At 41.6% G+C, this 16,272-nt stretch overlaps 1 pseudogene across 1 annotated transcript; it reads right to left on the reverse strand.

Moving 5' to 3' along the window:
- Positions 1-430: 430 nt before the first annotated feature.
- LOC307097401 (elongation factor 1-alpha 1-like) lies at positions 431-1,798 on the reverse strand (annotated as a pseudogene). The gene has a single exon. The product of its transcript is annotated as an elongation factor 1-alpha 1-like (transcript).
- Positions 1,799-16,272: the final 14,474 nt, after the last annotated feature.

The raw sequence follows: 16,272 nt of genomic DNA on the forward strand, positions 1-16,272 counted from the left end.
CTTTATTGACCATTTTTTAAATCATTTTTTTAAAAAATCACTATTGATTTAGTGTTATCTCATATTGTCCAGGTAACTTGTTCAATTCAGTATCCACTCTTCCATTTATTTTGTTTGTTTGCTTTGCTTTTTGGGGTTTTTTCTCATTAAACTTTGTTATTTTAATAAGTCTCAAAATTCTGTGACAGATTTTTGGTCATGTTGTTTCCATTAAAAATACTGATTTTAAAAACTAATAACTTAAAAACTGCCACAGACACAAAAGAACCAAATGGTCCACAAAACATTCTCTTTTCCTTCTGAAGGGTTTCCGATGCATTGTAATCATTAACCAGGCTTTTACTATTAAACTTAAATGGCCAATTGAGACACACAGTCCTGAGATGTTCTTCCACCACTAAGACTGGGGTGGCAGGTGAGGGAATAATATTCATTTAACCTTCTGAGCTTTCTGGGCAGACTTGGTGACTTTGCCAGCTCCAGCTGCCTTCTTGTCCACTGCTTTGATGACACCTACAGCAACTGTCTGTCTCAGGTCACAAACAGCGAAATGGCCCAGAGGAGGGTAGTCAGACAAGCTCCCAACACATGTGACCTTGCCTGGAGCCATATAAACGATGGCAGCATCACCAGATTTCAAAAACTAAGGACCATCTTCCAGCTTTTTCCCAGGACGATCAATCTTCTCCTTCGGCTCAGCAAATGTGCAAGCGATGTGAACTGTGTGACAATCCAGCACAGGTGCATAGCCAGCACTGATCTGGCCTGGGTGGCTCAGGATAATCACCTGAGCTGTGAAGCCAGCTGCTTCCACTGGTGGGTCATTTTTGTTGTCACCAGCCACATTGCCTTGGCCAACATCTTCGATAGACACCTTCTTCACATTGAAGCCCACATTGTCCCCAGGAAGAGCTTCACTCAAAGCTTCATGGTGCATTTCAACAGACTTCATTTCAGTTGTAACGTTGACTGGAGCAAAGGTGACCACCAGGCTGGGCTTGAGAACACCAGTCTCCACTTGGCTCCCAGGGACAGTACCAATACCACCAATTTTGTAGACATCCTGGAGGGGCAGATGCATGCGCTTGTCCGTTAGACCAGTTGGTGGCAGGATGCAATCCAGAGCTCCAAGCAGCGTGGATCCACTGGCACTGCCACCTTTACGGGTGACTTTCCATCCCTTGAACCAAGGCATATTAGCACTTGGCTCCAGCATGCTGTCACCATTCCAACCAGAAATTGGAACAAATGCTACTGTGTCAGGGTTGTAGCCAATTTTCTTAATGTAGGTGCTGACTCCTTTAACAATTTCCTCATATCTATTCTGGCTGTAGGGCGGCTCAGTGCAATCCATTTTGTTAACACCAACGATCAGCAATTTCACACCCAGTGTGTAGGCCAGAAGGGCATGCTCATGGGTCTGTCCATTCTTGGAGATACCTGCTTCAAATTCACCAACACCAGCAGCAACAATCAGGACAGCACCGTCAGCCTGCGATGTGCCTGTAATCATGTTTTTTATGAAGTCTGTGTGTCCTGGGGCATCAATGATGGTCACATAATACTTGCTGGTCTCGAATTTCCACAGGGAGATATCAATGGTGATACCACTTTCAGTTGATCCAAGACCCAGGCATACTTGAAGGAGCCCTTCCCCATCTCAGCAGCCTCCTTCTCAAATTTCTCGATGGTTCTTTTGTCGATCCCACCACATTTGTAGATCAGATGGCCAGTAGTGGTGGACGCCAGAATCTACATGTCCAATGACGATGTCGATGTGATTCCTTTCCTTTCCCATTTTGGGTTTGATTTAGTGATGGTTTTCACAACACCTGTGTTCTGGTGGCAAACCCGTTTCGAAGAAGCCACATCTTCCATTTAAAACAGAGGAGGAATTTTGTGCATTATTTCAAGCACTAGAGAAAATATCAAGCTTGCTCACTCCTTGGTAATTCTTACTAATTTAAATAATCTGTATTATGTGATTAAGTCACTGAACCAGGGAGTATACTGGGAAATCAAGTGAAGAAGATCATGTCTGCTGAAAGCCCTGATGAAAACATTGTAAAGAGGATAAATTTACCCTAAGAAATGATAAAAGTCTATTATTAGCAATCTATGATTTATATCAAAACAAAGTGATAGGTCATATTGAGTCATATTGTGTCTCTGTCAATCTCCTAACATGCTAACTCTCTACCTCTGTTCAAAATAAAATATTCGCCTCTCTGATACAAATGAAAACTTACTTAAAATCCAGCTCCTTTTGCTGTAGTCAGATCTATTACTATATAGAGAAGTGATTTTTATGGCCGTACCTCCATGTCTTATGTCCTTGAATTACAATGACCCTGATGAAAACACGGAGCTCAGGGTTTTGCAGTCGTGCGGTAAGTGAGGTTCTCTGAGGCCATGCCAACAGACTGCCTCTAAAGCCAATGTAGTTGTAATAGAAGGTCACTCCAACTGGGGCTACCATTGCTATGTATTTCCAGCGTTATCATATTTGCCAAATACATAAACTACTAGAACTCCTATTTTGTGTACATCTGAAGGTGTCCCAATGTTTTTCTACATGTTTACTAAAGGAATAAGTTGCATGATTCCACCAACCCTCAAAACTCTCTTGTCATCATATTGTATATACATCCTTAAACTAAAGGTAGCCTTTAAAAGTCAAACAAATACTAGCATGAAGTAACGTAAGAGAGAATTAGCAGAAGAATAGGTAGAAAATAAGAACTAAAGTTGCGATGGTGGAAAAAAATTCTGTTTTTCAACATCCAGAAAAGGACAGGAAATCTTTAAGGGATGGCAAAAAACTATCCTCTGTGTGCATGTTATCCTTAAAAGATTTACCCATCCAAATTGAAAGTGTTCAATTCCTTAAGACAATTCACATTATGTATGAAAAGAATACGATTTCCAAATTATTTGAAGAAATGAAGCAGCTAATATATCCCAATGTATCTATTGCGAAATAAGAAAAGCATATTTCTATAGTGGAAAATACCTTTTGTTTATTCTATGCCAGCAAGGGTGGCTTTGATTTTTAGAACATTGTAACATTCAATAGTGTTTTGCCCAACGTTCATTTCAGACCAGTTTTTACAGAAAACATTTGAGAAGAATGGAAAAGAAATAAAGCGTGAAAGAATAAAGTAACAATTTCAACTACTGGTGCACAGTAGTTCTTAAATTAAGCTCTTAAAGAAATGAAAAATGACACAAGAAAACATCCACTTTAGAGAGAGTTCATGATGATATGCAAACTGCTGCCAACTTGGACTCTGCTCATTAAAGTTTTAAGACTATCATCTGTGGCCTTTCTCAGAGGCAGCATCCAGCACGTGATGGCTGTCTCATGCTATTTGTACACACATTAATTTGTAAAGAGATCAAAGTGAAGCCCGAAAGGAAACAGTGAAGGGTTAGAGCCCACTAACGCCTGGTAGGATCTTTTTCCCATTATGGAACCAACACAAAATCCTTAACCATGTTAGAGAGTTAGGTTGTGTATGCACAAAAGTTAAACAGATATGTGCCTATACGTACACACACGTGCACACACACATGATGTACTGCTCTTCTTTTTAAAAATAGTTTCATATTCTAGACATTCTCAAGGTGAAAATACTGCCATACTAGCTGCAGTCCTCTAGGGATCCGATAGTATGACAGCTCAGAATGTGGACTCAAGCCAGACTACACAGGTTTAAAACCTGTCTCTTCCATTAAAGGTGTATGACCTTGAGAAACTTACTTAACTTCTCCATTTCTTACTACTCTCATATGTAAAATAAGAATAAGATCTACTTCATTCGGGCAGTGCCCTCAGCGGTCCCGGATCTGTCTCCTGCTTCAACAGTGTTTAGACGGAACAGACTCAGGGACGCCCTTCTCCCAGCCTCCAGCCACCCTCCTGCATCTCATCCACTCACCACCTTCAGAACCACCTCTGGGACCAGCCAACACATCGGCTTCTTTTCTACCTTAACTCCTTATTGCCAAACAACCGTGAGCTCCCAAATTCATCAGAATTATTCCACCGAGGGGGAGGCTGCGGCCAACCGCCTGTCCCCCTGCCTCTGCGGGCCTCCCACACCAGGGGCTTCTATTGTGACCCTGAAGATGTGGCTCTCGAGGGCATGGGCCACTTCTTCTGTGAGTTGGCGGAGAAGAAGTGGAGGGTGCTGAACTTCTCTTAAAGTTGCAAAACCAGCGCGATGGCCGCATCCCCTTCCAGGACGTGCTGAAGCCTCCCCAGGTGAGTGGGCAAAACTCAGGGCCCATGGAAGCCGCCCTGGCCTTGGAGAGGAACCTGACCCAGGCCCTCTTGGAGCTGCAGGCCCTGGTTCTGCCCGCACAGACCCTCAGCTCTGGGACTTCCTGGAGGACCACTTCCGGGGTGAGGAGGTGAAACTCATCAAGAAGAGGGGCGACACCTGACTCACCTCTGTAGGCTGCAGGCCCCCAGGCTGGGCTGGGCGAGTATCTCTTCGAAGGGCTCCCCCTCAAGCACAACTAGGAGCCTTTGGAGCCCAGAGGCCTTTGAGGAGCCCCTCTGCATCCCACTGGTGTCTCTGGCTTTTACCTGAGTCTCTCCTCTAAACTACTAGCCATTCTTTTAACCAACATGAAGCCCTCTCCCATGCATTGGACCAAATAAAATAATAAAGCTTTTTGCAGCAAAAATAAAAAAATAAAGATCTACCTCATTTGGTTGTTGAGAAATAGCACTAGAAATATGAAAAAAAAAAAAGCAGCACATAAATATCAAAGTATGTAATAAGAGTATCCCCTTTAGTTCCTACTCAAAACATTTGGGACTTTTTTGTTGTTTATTCCCCCAGTTGTATTGAAATATAATTGACATATGGCAAAATATGTATAATAGTTTTCTTTATCCATTCATCTGTCAATGGACACAGCTTGTTTCCATGTCTTGATATATTTGGTTATATTATATAATAAAAGCCTGATATGCTAAGTGCCCAGTTGTCCAGTGGGCTGTTCAACCAATCAAAGCGTAATATGCTAATGGTATGTCAAGGCTGCTCAACTGCTATGATGAGTTCTGACCACCAGGGGGCAGACAGTCGACTGGTCAACCATTCACTATGACATGCACTGACCACCAGGGGGCAGACACTCCAACTGATAGGTTAGCTTGCTGCTGGGGTCAGGACTGAGTGAGATGGGCTGGACACGCCCTGGAGCCCTCCCATGGTCCCTCTCCAGCTGGCCAACCTCCTGGGTCCCTCCCCAGCCCCGATCATGCACCAGTGGGGTCCCTTGGCCTGGCCTGTACCCTCTCACAATTCAGGACCCCTCGGGGAATGTCAGAGAGGCAGTTTAGGCCCAATCCCACAGGCCAAGACGAGAGACCCCACTGGTGCATGAATTTGTACACCAGGCCTCTAGTTGTTAATAATACTGATGTGAATATTGAATGCAGTGATATAGTGTTTTCATTTTCAGATATATTCCCATAAGTGGAATTACTAGATCATGTAGTAGCTCTATTTTTAATTTTTTCAAAATGTCTATACTGTTTTCCATAGTGGCTGTACTAATTTACATTCTCACCAACTGTGGGCAAAGTTTCTTTTTTCTTCACATCCTCAACAGCATTGGTTATCTATCATCTTTTTTATGATACTCATTCTATCAGGTGTGAGGAGATAGTTCATTGTGGTTTTATTTTGCATTTCTCTAATAATAGTGATGTTGAGCAGCATTTCATGTACCTTTGGCCATTCTTTGGGAAAAAAAATGCCTATTCAGGTCCTTCATCCATTTTTAATTGGATTATTTGTTTTTTTCTGCTATTGAGTTGTATGATCCCATATGGCTGATCAGGGGTTTATTTTTTTCCCCATTCCATAGGTTATCTTAGAATTGTGTTGATTTTTATTATTATTATTTTTGCTGTGCAGAAGCTTTTTAGTTTGATGTTGTCCCACTCATTGATTTTTGTTTTGTTGCTTATGCTTTAGGACTAATGTCCAAAAATTTATCGCCAAGACCCATATCAGGTAACTTTTTTCTATGTGTTTTTTCTAGGAGTCTTATAGTTTCCAGTGTTATATTTAAGTCTTTAATCCATTTTAAGTTAATTTTTGTGAATGGTAGAAGATATACTACTTTTGCAACTTCCTATGAGTCTATAATCATTTTTAAATAAAATGTTAAAATAAATAATGTTGGCTACATACAAATATTTGAAGGTTTTCCAAAGCTAAGATATGGAAATATGAAGAATTTGTTTCACCCTTAATCCTCTCTATATCTCAAACTTAGAAACAGCTTTGGAAAAGAAGTTGGTATGGGCATTTGTATGTATGTAGAGTGGGAGAGGGAAAGTAGACCAAAGACCAGTAAGGGTCCCTGGACTTGGTGCTATTGAGTTGTTGGATTTCTTGGGATGATTTTATTTGCAAGTAAGAGAAGACCCAACACAACTGGTTTAAACTGGAATGCACTGGCTCAATGCAGTACAGAGACTATTTAGGCCTCTGGTATGGTTTGATTAGGACTCCAGCCTGTTTATCTATAATTCACTAAGGTCTGCTCATCCTGGCATTTCCTTAGCTTTATCCTGAGACTGGCTTTCCTCCTGACAGCCAAGTACCATTAGCAGTTCCAGGCCCCACATTAAAATGCAACATCATTCAGGAGAGATAACTTCTCCCAAACTTTGAAAAAATGCCACGGGCTTCACCCTGATTGGAACAACTCATGTCATGTGGCATTCTGGACCAATTTCTGTGACCAGGGAGATGGAATTGCACTGTGGGCTAAGCCAATCACAATCCACTTCTGAAGCTGGAGCTCAGGTCAACTATCAGGATTAGTGGCTTCTTTATAGTAGAGGAGAAGCAACAATAATGTCCACTGCAAACAAACTCACATGTACATGACAGAGGCCGTGCCTGCCTAAAAGTCATGAGGATAGTATTAACCAGAAAGCTTTGTTCCTTCATTTAATGTTCCATCAATTAAATAGTTGGGTAACAGATCTATTTAATCAAATATGCATTGTGAACGATATTTTTTGCTCAATTAGCCAGCGAGTCATTTTTTCTAATAATTAGAGAATTTAATCATTATTTCACTACTTTAATAGGTGCCTTGATAGAGTGGTTTTCCAAATATCGATTACATTTTATATGAGTGTGCATTTAGACCGTGTTTACCTAACGTCTACTGTTTTTTCAAGGATTTTTTTTTTTTGCCAATTTAAAAAATGAATTAGTTAAAGCAACCAAGTAACTTACTCTTTTAAGGAGGATTAATCAATAACCAAGAACTAGCACCGTCACATTTTGTCTGCAACAATGTACATTCAACCAGTTGCAAAGTTGGAGAGAGTTGGGGTGTAGGCCAATATTTTCTTTCTTTTGCAAATTGACATATAACTGATTTATTAGTCCTTTCTCCTCCATCCTCAAATTTACTTATAATTTTATCAAATCAACCAGTTTTCTTTGGCACCATAAAGCCACAATACATATTCATGCTGTTTGCCCAGTAAATTAACTACAATATTATGGAAGCATTTTTCATATGCAAATGTGCACTATGAAGTGCACTGAACTGAACACCAGCAGCAGTTTCCTCTAAAGTTTAAAAATCAACTCTTAAAATTTATCTTCTTTAACCATCTGGTCATGGTGCTAAATGACTTAGAAAAATTGTCTCACACTTTTACTGGCTTGAGAAAGGGTAAATTTTTGTTTTTAGTATCTTCTATTAATCTTGTATTCAAATGAAGAGCAAAGAGGCTCTGATATTAGCACACACACTGTGTGCAGCTCAAATACCTACTATGCATATCTCCTATTTCTTTATATTCTAGAAATGTTCTTTTCCACATACTCCCACTTAATATTTCACTGTTATTCTCTTGTAGACACACAGGTTAAAAAAAAAAAAGGTTTATACATACAAAAATCTTTTTATTCCTTTAGTCTTTTGATTTATCTTCTTACTAGAGGCCTGGTGCATGAAATTTCATACACTGGAGGGAGGGTCTATCAGCACAGCCTGCCGCCTCTCACAGTCCGGGAGCCTTAAGGGCGGGAGGCAACCTAGAGATCAGAGGAAGGTGACACCCCATCAAACATCCGCTGCTGCCACTGCCGGCAGCACAATCCTTGGCCAGCCCTGGTTACCTGAGGCTTGGGTGGCCCTGGGCGGCTAGGCAGCTGCCAGCTGAGGCTTGCCTGCACCTCGGGCCAGCCCTGGGCAGCTGAGCAGCCGACTGACATCTCAGGCTTGCTTGCGCCTCAGGCGTTGGTTGGGCAGCCGCTATCTGAGGTTTGCCTGCACCTCAGGCCGGCCCTGGGCAGCTGAGCAGCCGACCGACATCTCAGGCTTGCTTGCGCCTCAGGCTGGCCCTGGACAGTTGGGGGGCTGAGGGGATGGGGGGACTCTAGAAGCAGGCAAGTGGAGCGACCAGGCCCGCCTGGGGGCGGGCTCGGCCTTGCTGCGCACCTGCCACCCTGGCGGGGCTGAGGGGACTGGGCGCCGCCATCTTGTGGCTGTGGGTGCCATCTTAGAGGGAGTGGTGGTCAATTAGCATATTCATTCCTTATGGGCTGTGGGCACCACCATCTTTGAGGGTGAGGCAGTCAATTTGCATATTCCCTCCTTATTGGCTGTGGGTGCCACCAACTTTGAGGGCAGGGCAGTCAATTAGCATATTCCCTCCTTATTGGCTGTGGGCACTGCCATCTTTGAGGGTGGGGCAGTCAATTAGCATATTCCCTCTTTATTAGATAAGATCCTGACTGATTCATGGACATCCCCCTCTTTTATTTTAATTATACTGTGTCATCCTCTCCCTGATTTTCTTTAGCCTATTAACCTATTAAGTGCAAAGGACCTTGTATTTCCACTGCATCTTTTATTTTTTAAATTACATATATATATATATATATATATATATATATATATATATATATGGCATTTCTCCCATGCTTTTAGACTGGCAATTTTTTTAATTGAATGCTCTTCTTCACAAATTTGCAAAAATAAAATTGGCTTCTCTGTTTCTCTCAAGATTTAGTCCTCAGGGAGAGCTTTGAGACATACTGGAACAGAAAAGAGAATGTAAGCCATTCTATGTATAGAAAAAGAAAGTCTGTTACCTGAGCAACTATAAGAAAAACTGTCTAAATGTAATATTTTAGAAATTTTAAAAACACATATTTAGCTTTTCCTCTATCTAAATGTAGGGTTTTTTTTTCTAAATTATAGTTTTTTTTAAAAATGCAAAGCTTATTTTCTAAATTAATATAACATTCTGCAACCCAAAAAAAAGTGATTTCAAGATAATTTTCACCATCAAAGCTATTTCCTTCAGCTCTTTCCTCTTCTTTCTCCAAACATCCATGAGAGAAGTACACTACAAGGTGTCTTAAAACAGAAATGCATTGATTCCCAGTGGCCTCTGGTAAACATTAACACCTTCTCTTACTAATATAATTTAATCTTTAACCAGAAAAAAAGAAGAAAAGAAAGTTAGGAAGAAAGAAAACTATTGTTTTGCAGAAAACAGCTTTGTCTTACATTCTTGGGGAGACATAAGCCAAGTAATTTAGTAATTACATAACTAAACGAGTTCAGCATTTTTCGTTCTACTGAAATAACTAACTAACCAAAGACAAATGGTCCCAGAGAAGGCAAAACTAATGTTTTTGTTGCTGTCATGAATTCACCCAGAAGAAACACCTTTGCAGCTGGTCACAGTGAGAAAAGCCATGTGTATTCTCCACACACATTGTCCAACCTCAATTACACCACAGGGGGCCACCACCCCACCCCACTCCTGCCCCAACACTGCAATGGAGTCACACTGAGTTCTCCATTTTTTTGCTCAAGATTAATAAGTTTTCATTTTCATAAGTGAAGAAAAAAAGGCAAGGAAATAACATATCTTTAACAACAAAGCCCTTTTGTTTTTCCAAAACTACTCTGGGCTTATAGCAACCTGTTGGCAACTATGAGATCTGAAATGGACCTAAACATTTGGGGTCAGCCTGAACCTACACAATTTTCCAAAGAATCTAACATCTGAACCTAAGACTAAACTTAATAAATTATTATTATATTCCTAGAATTCCTAGATTTCTAGAATCTGTAACTTTTCACTCACTGATTATTTTTATAGATTTAATATTATCTATATTTAGAGGAATCTTTACATTAGTTCTATATTTCTTTAGAGTTTTATTTTTTGTTCAAAAAAGAGAAGTAATTTAAACCCTAGTTTGTACTTATTCACTCGTGTTTTGCTTACAGCCGACTGCATTTTCCAAATATGGCTGCAACAATAGCTCCCACCCTACATGTTTTTCTCTTACAATGGGATCTGGAAATACCTTCCCATAAAGTTCTAGTGCCAATGTCGCCCAGTCTTTGAAACTTAATGGATCCTCGTGATTACTGAAATGGGAATTTTTAGGGGTGAAATAGGCAGGTTTAGGGAATTTTTTAAATTAAGTGGGTCCATGGAAAAAACACAGGGCTACAGAGTTGCAAAAGGGTATATTTCCATAAGACAAGGGAGTTGGGAGTGGTAGCAGTTACATTTCCATAAGATAAGGGAACTGGGAGTAGCCAAAGGTCTATATTTACAAAGTAAAGGAGGAAGAAAGCCCAGCGGGAATAGGAGAACAATGAGAGAGGAAGGCCTCACAAGTCCCAAGTGAGGTTTTGACCTTTGAGCTCAGGAGTTACTCTAGTGACCAAATCAAAGGGGAATAGCGACCAATCAGAGGGGATACCAAGGCACAAAAAAACTGCAGCCTTTAAAAACCCTGAAGAAAGGAACTCGGTGGGACTCTTTACCCTTCCCCATGTGGGAGTCTGTACTTGTTCTTCAATAAATTTCCACCTTTGCTATATCACCTTTTGTTCATGGTTTCATTCTTCGACTTCACCAGACAAGAGCCTGGGAAACCATCCGGCCCAGAGGGAAACACCACGTGTTTCCAGTCCAAAAAATCCCATATCACTACCTTATCCAAGATGATAGCCGAAATGAGACAATCTGACTTTCAAGGCTGGAACATAATAAAATACCATGCATTTCAGCCTTGGTTTCTTGGGGTTTGGTTCTTGAAACCCAGTTGCCAGGCTGTAAGGAAGCCCAAGCAAGCAGAGCAAAGGCATCCATTCATTGGGGAAAACTATCTAAAAGCCAAAATTGGGTTAGGATCTCCCTTATACACTTGTATTATACTGGGTATTTTTCTTACTGGTCCATTATAGAAATAGTGATGAATTCATGACTCAAATATTTTTTTCATTTACAGGCATCTTTTCCCTCTAGATTTTAATTTCAAGAGAACATCAACTGAGTCTGTCTTATTCTTGTCTCCCTTATGTCTAGAATGCCTGCCATGTAATAGATGGTCAAGAGGTATCAGCTGAATTACAGAAGGAATAAAACTGCCAAGTAACTGGCAATGCCTAGCATCGGGTATTTGACCTTCAGGATGAGGTCCAGCTCTTACAAAGGATTTGAAAGCCTGCAAAAGGATCATGACTATTGAACTAAAAATTAAATGCTAATACAGCTTAATTCTGAACAAAGCTGGACATGCAGGAGACACTTAGAAGCATTCCATGTTTTCCCAGATCACAGTTATCTGGCTCGCCACCCGCCTTTCTTGGCAGGAGTGCCTGTCTTCATTTTGGAGCGCTCTCACAAAGCTCTCGAGTCCCCATCAGGATGTTTCAGATGTGCCTGTGGAATGGATGATCTCATTTGTCCAGAAACACCTGCATATTTCTCCTTTCTTGTTCAAACCGCTATAGTGATAGAGTCATAAATTCCAATTAGTTACAGATCTTGGTGCTATTGACATTTTGGATGGGACAATTCATTGTTTTGAAGGGGAGGAGGGGACTGTCCTGAGCACTGTGGGATGTACAGCAGCATCCCTGGCCTCTACCCACCAGATCGCAGTAGCAACATCCTCCATCCCCCACCAAAGCCCCCGTTGTGACTACTGAAACTGTCTCTGGACATTGCCAGATGTTCCCTGGCAGGAAAAATTGCCACTAGTTGAGAACCACGAATAACAGAGAAAACACAGAAAAGCTGCCAGGCAGCCTGCAAGCCCCTGCCTAAGGGGCATAGTGCTTTTTGTGTTGACATCAAGGGTCAGTGCCCAATAGCATGGCCGGTGGCCTTTTCAGTTTCCCTCACAGCCAGGCCCAGGTGGGCCTGACCTGACATTACACCACCTTACTTTGTTCTGTACAGGGTCTGTGTGCCTACTGACCTGTCAATAGGCAAGCACGCTTCACCCTCATTTAAGGCTATCCTTTGCAGTAAAACCTCAAAGCAATACTTCGTGCATTAAATACCATGCATTAAATACCAGGACTCATCCTTCACAACTCTTTAATATGTGTTCTATATTTTATTTTAACCTCTCTTTATAGGGTCCAGGATAAGGCCATGTGGCCCAGCCAGAGTACAGGTGATAGACACATACTACTCTCAGGGCCTCCACTACCCTCTCAAAGAGCTCCTTCAGGATTCAAGTCATACCCACAGAGGATGCGCATGGCTGAGATTCAGCCCGGGGCCTTTACCATGACCACGTATGAAATAAGTAGTGCTCATAGCAGGACAGAGCAATACATTACTACACGATTACTTCGCCTTTCTGTTCCCAAGTCTTGCTGGAAACAATCACTAAAACCGTTAGCTACCATTCCCGGCAAGTAAGTGTCATGAAATGAACATCTCTCCACATTTCTTGAAGTGGCCCAGGCTTTTCCAATGGTCATACTCCAAATGACAAAAAGACAGTCCCACATTTCAGTGCATTAAAATTGATGTTGTCTCCAGGGTCCCAGCCAGTAGAGACGCAATAACTCACATGGCTTTCTGTTCTCCTGCTGGTCTGTTTATAGAGGAGGCAGCCTGCTTACAAATTACTGAAACAGAAAAGCCAGATAATGATGTGTTTGGAGAACAGCCTCAGAAATATGGCTTGTGCTCCCTCCCTCTTGTGTTTCAGGGCTGTCTCTAGTCTCTGGCTGTGGGAGTTCTAGTTTAAGGGGAGCGATACAGCTGTTGCCCGTCCCCCACATAGCTCCCTTTAAAAAGCAGGGAGCCCTGTGCAGAGTATCAACACTCCCAGGAAACACATGGAGGCCATCCTCTGTGGTTTTGAAGCTACCGTGGTAAATATTCTCACCTAGGATTGAAAGGTTAGAATGTTCCTTCTCAATATTGCCCAGTGTTCCAGAGATTAATTTAAGGGTGTCTTCCAAGACTGGTTAAAGCACCGCCTCTTCTTCAGTTGCTACGTGGAATATTTGAAAATTATTTTATGTTTAGAAGTTCAGAGAACTCTTTTCCCTTCTACGGAGTGATCCAACATTGGAAAAAAATATTTTTTTGGGGGGGAGGGGAGGATGTGCAACTAAAATATTGAGAGTGAGATTTGAGGTTATCTTCCACTATGGCAAAATGGATATATGGGCTGTTCTTATGGCCTCCATGAATAGGAAGGTTCTAGAATAACAAGTAGTCTGGGACATAAATATGCAGGTGATTTATGATGAAACAGGACTCATCATTCACACAGATGCCAATGACTCTGACCTACCGGCCCTTGATAATAGGAACTGTCAGTGATGCACTTGGGATGCAGAGCACATGCCTCAGCAGGTGACACAGCAAAGCAAAGCCTCAAGTAAGACAAGATCCTGTTCCTTCACTGAGTGATAAGTGAACGGGAGTCCCAGGTCACCAGTCAATACAGTTTAACAATCGCCCGTATCATAAGCAGCTCGTCAGCTTTGAGCAGGAAAAGAATGTTCTTTCATGTTAGTAATTGTTTCTGCCAGCCAATTAAAACCCCAATCCAACGGGAAAACAATTTCAGAAAATCGTGTTCTTTGGTTCATAAAAAGGAAATATTTTTTTTTTAAAGTTCACGGCAGATCATGATCTCAGCATAATTTTCAAGGAAAAGATGATAATAAAATGTTATCCAAACTGCATAGCCGATCTGCAGAGCAGATGCCAAGCCAGCTCAACTAAAGCGTTCATTCGGGTGAAGCTTAACAGCTTTGCCGTCTTATCTACTAGATTTTCTACCTGCTCAACAGTGCATACTAGATTTTCCTTCAACACTCTCTAGGGCAAGAATTGCTGAAATTTTCCACCTAGCCTCTTTCCAGAGACCCAAAGCAGGTAAGCCTCATTAGGAATATGAAGGAGAGAAAATGTAATGCAGAAGTCATGGGATTTGAAATCACTAGACCATGCTTGGAGTAGCATTTGGGGTAGACTTCTGAACTCTTGCGCTTCTATTTATATTGTCAGCTAACTGCAGAAAAGTAAATGTGGTAGAACAAATGAAGTAAAAATGCAGAGAAAGGACATTAAAGAAGCAGATTCTGAAACACTCTCAGGAACAACAGGAGCTGTGCCAACTAATAAGCATAAGCAAAATGTTACATTTCATGTAGCTATAACTGTTGGAACTTTCGATATTTATTTAAACATCCAATTTTACCATTGCTCTGACCACTGTTGGAAATAACTAGTTTGTGAACTGAATGAAAATTGATAATGCAAGAGAAAATGTGTTCAGGTTCTTGTGTTCATTCTAGTTCATCTTCTGCGTTCTCAGTAGGCTGTTATTAATTGCACTGCAGTCTGGCTTTCCTTTCAGGTGTTAGAGGCAGTACCAGGCCCCATTTGGGGAATTCTACTTTGACCTATTTGTCAGGTAGCAAAGAAAGCTGGTAGCTTTGAGAGAAGCTAAGAGCATGTCCAGTATGTGCTTCCCACAGTTTGGCAGGCCCTAGTCCTAGAGAGGTAGGTATGTGTGATGGTAAAAAAAAAAAAAAAAAATACCATGTGGAGTTCATGGCAGTTCCAAGTAGGAGAAATGCAATGGAGATACACAGGATTCTAGAGCAAGGCCATTAAGTCTGCAGTAAAGAATTATAGCCCTAGCTGGTTTGGCTCAGTGGATAGAGCATCAGCCTGCGGACTGAAAGGGTCCTGGGTTCGATTCCGGTCAGGGGCACGTACCTCGGTTGCAGGCTCCTCCCTGGCCCAGGCATTGGTCAGGGCTGGTGCAGGAGGCAACCAATTGATGTGTTTCTTTCACATCAATATTTCTCTCTGTCTTTTTCTCTCTCTTCCACTCTCTCTAAAAAATCAATGGAAAAATAGCCTCGGGTGAGGATTAAAAAATAAAAAGTGATGATACAAAGACCCCAAGAGATCATGTAGTTGGACCATCAAGAACTGGGTGCTATCACAGTCACTAAGTTAAGAGGTTGGGCAAGTCCAGCAACAGACCACTATAAAATGAAAATGGTAAATCCTGGATCATGTGCAAGCTAGGACAGTGAACACAAGTAAGCTGCTTAATCAGGTGACTTCTGACGATTGTTGCTGCATCACCTCTCCCATAACTTACACCTTTGGCCACTCGGAAGGGTTCTTTATGACCAACTGATAGAGGAGGAAAAAAGCCAAGCTTATTTCTTAGCTGGGTCGATTCAGTAGATTGGTATGATCTCACTCAATCCTCATCGCTAGGTTGAAAGCTTTATGAGATCAGAACATGTGTCTGTCTTGTTCACCATTTAATCACCAGGGGCAAGTATGGTGTCTATATGGTAGGTAGTCTTTCAACAAATATTTCTCTTTTTTTAATATATTTTATTGATCTTTTTACAGAGAGGAAGGGAGAGGGATAGAGAGTTAGAAACATCGATGAGAGAGAAACATCGATCAGCTGCCTCCTGCACACCCACTACCGGGGATGTGCCTGCATCCAAGGTACATGCCCTTGACCGGAATCGAACCTGGGACCCTTTAGTCCACAGGCCGACACTCTATCCACTGAGCCAAACCAGTTAGGGCTCAACAAATATTTCTTGATCCCACAATATATGCCAGGTTCTGGGCTATGTAATAGGAGTATAGCAGTAAACACTTGAATTTATTGAATTATAGTAGAATCAATAAGTATTTGTTGAAGAATAAAAGAATACAACCTTTTATCATCCAGGGTTCCACCAGGAACCAGAATCCAATTCTAAAACTTCAGAGACCAGAAATAGTGGTAAGCCTTTGACACCCCTAGGCCTAAAGACATAAGAGCTGGAGATGGTTTCAGAGGGTTAGAATTGGAAATATGAAGCCAGAACCAGCAATAAAAACTGTACTTGAGGGGCTGATCCATGGCCATAAAATATGGCCTACAGCAAGAA

This window comes from Cnephaeus nilssonii, assembly GCF_951640355.1.
Source record: "Cnephaeus nilssonii genome assembly, chromosome: 3".
In the NCBI taxonomy this organism is placed as follows: Eukaryota; Metazoa; Chordata; class Mammalia; order Chiroptera; family Vespertilionidae; genus Cnephaeus; species Cnephaeus nilssonii.